The 5,000-nt window shown below is 42.1% G+C and overlaps 12 non-coding genes across 12 annotated transcripts in view; all 12 read left to right on the top strand.

Annotated features, from left to right (window-relative positions):
- trnal-uag (transfer RNA leucine (anticodon UAG)) overlaps position 1 on the top strand; it is an 82-nt gene extending 81 nt beyond the window's left edge. Inside the window, exon 1 of the tRNA in view lies at position 1. This exon is cut by the window's left edge and continues 81 nt beyond it. This is a non-coding gene — a tRNA (tRNA-Leu).
- A 253-nt stretch (positions 2 to 254) lies between these two features.
- trnal-aag (transfer RNA leucine (anticodon AAG)) lies at positions 255 to 336 on the top strand. Its single transcript has one exon. It is a non-coding gene; the product is annotated as a tRNA-Leu (tRNA).
- Positions 337 to 640: 304 nt separating this feature from the next.
- Positions 641 to 722, top strand: trnal-uag (transfer RNA leucine (anticodon UAG)). Its single transcript has one exon. It is a non-coding gene; the product is annotated as a tRNA-Leu (tRNA).
- A 640-nt stretch (positions 723 to 1,362) lies between these two features.
- On the top strand, positions 1,363 to 1,444 carry trnal-uag (transfer RNA leucine (anticodon UAG)). The gene has a single exon. It is a non-coding gene; the product is annotated as a tRNA-Leu (tRNA).
- Positions 1,445 to 1,697: 253 nt separating this feature from the next.
- trnal-aag (transfer RNA leucine (anticodon AAG)) lies at positions 1,698 to 1,779 on the top strand. The gene has a single exon. It is a non-coding gene; the product is annotated as a tRNA-Leu (tRNA).
- Positions 1,780 to 2,083: 304 nt separating this feature from the next.
- trnal-uag (transfer RNA leucine (anticodon UAG)) lies at positions 2,084 to 2,165 on the top strand. Its single transcript has one exon. It is a non-coding gene; the product is annotated as a tRNA-Leu (tRNA).
- A 253-nt stretch (positions 2,166 to 2,418) lies between these two features.
- trnal-aag (transfer RNA leucine (anticodon AAG)) lies at positions 2,419 to 2,500 on the top strand. Its single transcript has one exon. It is a non-coding gene; the product is annotated as a tRNA-Leu (tRNA).
- Positions 2,501 to 2,804: 304 nt separating this feature from the next.
- trnal-uag (transfer RNA leucine (anticodon UAG)) lies at positions 2,805 to 2,886 on the top strand. Its single transcript has one exon. It is a non-coding gene; the product is annotated as a tRNA-Leu (tRNA).
- A 640-nt stretch (positions 2,887 to 3,526) lies between these two features.
- On the top strand, positions 3,527 to 3,608 carry trnal-uag (transfer RNA leucine (anticodon UAG)). The gene has a single exon. It is a non-coding gene; the product is annotated as a tRNA-Leu (tRNA).
- Positions 3,609 to 4,248: 640 nt separating this feature from the next.
- trnal-uag (transfer RNA leucine (anticodon UAG)) lies at positions 4,249 to 4,330 on the top strand. The gene has a single exon. It is a non-coding gene; the product is annotated as a tRNA-Leu (tRNA).
- A 253-nt stretch (positions 4,331 to 4,583) lies between these two features.
- Positions 4,584 to 4,665, top strand: trnal-aag (transfer RNA leucine (anticodon AAG)). Its single transcript has one exon. It is a non-coding gene; the product is annotated as a tRNA-Leu (tRNA).
- A 304-nt stretch (positions 4,666 to 4,969) lies between these two features.
- Positions 4,970 to 5,000, top strand: part of trnal-uag (transfer RNA leucine (anticodon UAG)) — an 82-nt gene continuing 51 nt past the window's right edge. Inside the window, exon 1 of the tRNA in view lies at positions 4,970 to 5,000. This exon is cut by the window's right edge and continues 51 nt beyond it. This is a non-coding gene — a tRNA (tRNA-Leu).

Here is a 5,000-nt window from a genome sequence, read left to right as displayed (position 1 = left end):
AGTCAAGCTTTTGCAACAACCCCATCTCAGATTGGTCCCATGCTGGAATATGCTTAATGCTGTCTTTCAGCTGCCATTGCTTTGCGCTTTCCTGTGTTACCGAATGGTCATTGTCTGTTTCAGAGTTTCATAGCTAGCATGAAAGGGATCTTTTTCATGGGAGAGAGTGCATGCTTTTGTTTCTGCATATTCTGATTGTTTTTAAGATGATAAAACCTTGCAAAACAAAGGAAGCAGCAACTGCAACTGCAGAAGGTAGCGTGGCCGAGCGGTCTAAGGTGCTGGATTAAGGCTCCAGTCTCTTCGGGGGCGTGGGTTCGATTCCCACCGCTGCCAAAAGCAGTTTTTTTTAGCTCTGAGACACAAAACTGCAAAAACAATGTATTCAACAGAAAATTTTATTGTCTGAGACATTCTTTTTAAGGAATGCCTCCATAGTTTACTATATTTCAGCATGTTTGTGGATTTTCGCATCAAATACTTCACTCAAAGTTTTTTCATGACAACATTTACAAGGAAGCTTATGTTACAACCAGACAACCAATCTGGGAACACTGCAATTGCACACAATTTTCTATTTGTTTGTCAAAACACTGTAGCCTTCATTTTTCCAAAGCAGACAAAGGTGGTTGTTGTGAGAGGTAGTGTGGCCAAGTGGTCTAAGGCACTGGATTTAGGCTCCAGTCTCTGTTGAGGCGTGGGTTCAAATCCCACCACTGCCAGTCAAGCTTTTGCAACAACCCCATCTCAGATTGGTTCTATGCTGGAATATGCTTAATGCTGTCTTTCAGCTGCCATTGCTTTGCGCTTTCCTGTGTTACCGAATGGTCATTGTCTGTTTCAGAGTTTCATAGCTAGCATGAAAGGGATCTTTTTCATGGGAGAGAGTGCATGCTTTTGTTTCTGCATATTCTGATTGTTTTTAAGATAATAAAACCTTGCAAAACAAAGGAAGCAGCAACTGCAACTGCAGAAGGTAGCATGGCCGAGCGGTCCAAGGCGCTGGATTAAGGCTCCAGTCTTTTCGGGGGTGTGGGTTCGAATCCCACAGCTGCCAAAAGCAGTTTTTTTTTAGCTCAGAGACACAAAACTGCCAAAACAATGTTTTCAACAGAAAATTTTATTGTCTGAGACATTCTTTTTAAGGAATGCCTCCATAGTTTACTATATTTCAGCATGTTTGTGGATTTTCGCATCAAATACTTCACTCAAAGTTTTTTCATGACAACATTTACAAGGAAGCTTATGTTACAACCAGACAACCAATCTGGGAACACTGCAATTGCACACAATTTTCTGTTTGTTTGTCAAAACACTGTAGCCTTCATTTTTCCAAAGCAGACAAAGGTGTTTGTTATGAGAGGTAGTGTGGCCGAGTGGTCTAAGGCGCTGGATTTAGGCTTCAGTCTCTGTTGAGGCGTGGGTTCAAATCCCACCGCTGCCAGTTAAGCTTTTGCAACAACCCCATCTCAGATTGGTCCCATACTGGAATATGCTTAATGCTGTCTTTCAGCCGCCAATGCTTTGCGCTTTCCTGTGTTACCGAATGGTCATTGTCTGTTTCAGAGTTTCATAGCTAGCATGAAAGGGATCTTTTTCATGGGAGAGAGTGCATGCTTTTGTTTCTGCATATTCTGATTGTTTTTAAGATAATAAAACCTTGCAAAACAAAGGAAGCAGCAACTGCAACTGCAGAAGGTAGCGTGGCCGAGCGGTCCAAGGCGCTGGATTAAGGCTCCAGTCTCTTCGGGGGCGTGGGTTCGAATCCCACCGCTGCCAAAAGCAGTTTTTTTTAGCTCAGAGACACAAAACTGCAAAAACAATGTTTTCAACAGAAAATTTTATTGTCTGAGACATTCTTTTTAAGGAATGCCTCCATAGTTCACTATATTTCAGCATGTTTGTGGATTGTCGCATCAAATACTTCACTCAAAGTTTTTTCATGACAACATTTACAAGGAAGCTTATGTTACAACCAGACAACCAATCTGGGAACACTGCAATTGCACACAATTTTCTGTTTGTTTGTCAAAACACTGTAGCCTTCATTTTTCCAAAGCAGACAAAGGTGGTTGTTATGAGAGGTAGTGTGGCCGAGTGGTCTAAGGCGCTGGATTTAGGCTTCAGTCTCTGTTGAGGCGTGGGTTCAAATCCCACCAGTGCCAGTCAAGCTTTTGCAACAACCCCATCTCAGATTGGTCCCATGCTGGAATATGCTTAATGCTGTCTTTCAGCTGCCATTGCTTTGTGCTTTCCTGTGTTACCGAATGGTCGTTGTCTGTTTCAGAGTTGCATAACTAGCATGAAAGGGATCTTTTTCATGGGAGAGAGTGCATGCTTTTGGTTCTGCATATTCTGATTGTTTTTAAGATAATAAAACCTTGCAAAACAAAGGAAGCAGCAACTGCAACTGCAGAAGTTAGCGTGGCCGAGCGGTCCAAGGCGCTGGATTAAGGCTCCAGTCTCTTCGGGGTCGTGGGTTCGAATCCCACCGCTGCCAAAAGCAGTTTTTTTTAGCTCAGAGACACAAAACTGCAAAAACAATGTTTTCAACAGAAAATTTTATTGTCTGAGACATTCTTTTTAAGGAATGCCTCCATAGTTTACTATATTTCAGCATGTTTGTGGATTTTCGCATCAAATACTTCACTCAAAGTTTTTTCATGACAACATTTACAAGGAAGCTTATGTTACAACCAGACAACCAATCTGGGAACACTGCAATTGCACACAATTTTCTGTTTGTTTGTCAAAACACTGTAGCCTTCATTTTTCCAAAGCAGACAAAGGTGGTTGTTGTGAGAGGTAGTGTGGCCGAGTGGTCTAAGGCGCTGGATTTAGGCTTCAGTCTCTGTTGAGGCGTGGGTTCAAATCCCACCAGTACCAGTCAAGCTTTTGCAACAACCCCATCTCAGATTGGTCCCATGCTGGAATATGCTTAATGCTGTCTTTCAGCTGCCATTGCTTTGTGCTTTCCTGTGTTACCGAATGGTCATTGTCTGTTTCAGAGTTTCATAATTAGCATGAAAGGGATCTTTTTCATGGGAGAGAGTGCATGCTTTTGTTTCTGCATATTCTGATTGTTTTTAAGATGATAAAACCTTGCAAAACAAAGGAAGCAGCAACTGCAACTGCAGAAGGTAGCGTGGCTGAGCGGTCTAAGGCGCTGGTTTTAGGCTCCAGTCTCTTCGGGGGCGTGGGTTTGAATCCCTTCGCTGCCAAAAGCAGTTTTTTTTTAGCTCAGAGACACAAAACTGCAAAAACAATGTTTTCAACAGAAAATTTTATTGTCTGAGACATTCTTTTTAAGGAATGCCTCCATAGTTTACTATATTTCAGCATGTTTGTGGATTTTCGCATCAAATACTTCACTCAAAGTTTTTTAATGACAACATTTACAAGGAAGCTTATGTTACAACCAGACAACCAATCTGGGAACACTGCAATTGCACACAATTTTCTGTTTGTTTGTCAAAACACTGTAGCCTTCATTTTTCGAAAGCAGACAAAGGTGGTTGTTATGAGAGGTAGTGTGGCCGAGTGGTCTAAGGCGCTGGATTTAGGCTTCAGTCTCTGTTGAGGCGTGGGTTCAAATCCCACCACTGCCAGTCAAGCTTTTGCAACAACCCCATCTCAGATTGGTCCCATGCTGGAATATGCTTAATGCTGTCTTTCAGCTGCCATTGCTTTGTGCTTTCCTGTGTTACCGAATGGTCGTTGTCTGTTTCAGAGTTGCATAACTAGCATGAAAGGGATCTTTTTCATGGGAGAGAGTGCATGCTTTTGGTTCTGCATATTCTGATTGTTTTTAAGATGATAAAACCTTGCAAAACAAAGGAAGCAGCAACTGCAACTGCAGAAGGTAGCGCGGCCGAGCGGTCTAAGGCGCTGGTTTTAGGCTCCAGTCTCTTCGGGGGCGTGGGTTTGAATCCCATCGCTGCCAAAAGCAGTTTTTTTTTAGCTCAGAGACACAAAACTGCAAAAACAATGTTTTCAACAGAAAATTTTATTGTCTGAGACATTCTTTTTAAGGAATGCCTCCATAGTTTACTATATTTCAGCATGTTTGTGGATTTTCGCATCAAATACTTCACTCAAAGTTTTTTAATGACAACATTTACAAGGAAGCTTATGTTACAACCAGACAACCAATCTGGGAACACTGCAATTGCACACAATTTTCTGTTTGTTTGTCAAAACACTGTAGCCTTCATTTTTCCAAAGCAGACAAAGGTGGTTATTATGAGAGGTAGTGTGGCCGAGTGGTCTAAGGCGCTGGATTTAGGCTCCAGTCTCTGTTGAGGCGTGGGTTCAAATCCCACCACTGCCAGTCAAGCTTTTGCAACAACCCCATCTCAGATTGGTCTCATGCTGGAATATGCTTAATGCTGTCTTTCAGCTGCCATTGCTTTGCGCTTTCCTGTGTTACGGAATGGTCATTGTCTGTTTCAGAGTTTCATAGCTAGCATGAAAGGGATCTTTTTCATGGGAGAGAGTGCATGCTTTTGTTTCTGCATATTCTGATTGTTTTTAAGATAATAAAACCTTGCAAAACAAAGGAAGCAGCAACTGCAACTGCAGAAGTTAGCGTGGCCGAGCGGTCCAAGGCGCTGGATTAAGGCTCCAGTCTCTTCGGGGTCGTGGGTTCGAATCCCACCGCTGCCAAAAGCAGTTTTTTTTAGCTCAGAGACACAAAACTGCAAAAACAATGTTTTCAACAGAAAATTTTATTGTCTGAGACATTCTTTTTAAGGAATGCCTCCATAGTTTACTATATTTCAGCATGTTTGTGGATTTTCGCATCAAATACTTCACTCAAAGTTTTTTCATGACAACATTTACAAGGAAGCTTATGTTACAACCAGACAACCAATCTGGGAACACTGCAATTGCACACAATTTTCTGTTTGTTTGTCAAAACACTGTAGCCTTCATTTTTCCAAAGCAGACAAAGGTGGTTGTTGTGAGAGGTAGTGTGGCCGAGTGGTCTAAGGCGCTGG

Source organism: Salminus brasiliensis, chromosome 22 (assembly GCF_030463535.1).
Source record: "Salminus brasiliensis chromosome 22, fSalBra1.hap2, whole genome shotgun sequence".
NCBI classification, from domain to species: domain Eukaryota; kingdom Metazoa; phylum Chordata; class Actinopteri; order Characiformes; family Bryconidae; genus Salminus; species Salminus brasiliensis.
Note: the sequence above shows the minus strand (reverse complement) of the source record. Positions and strands in the feature narration are given on the sequence as shown.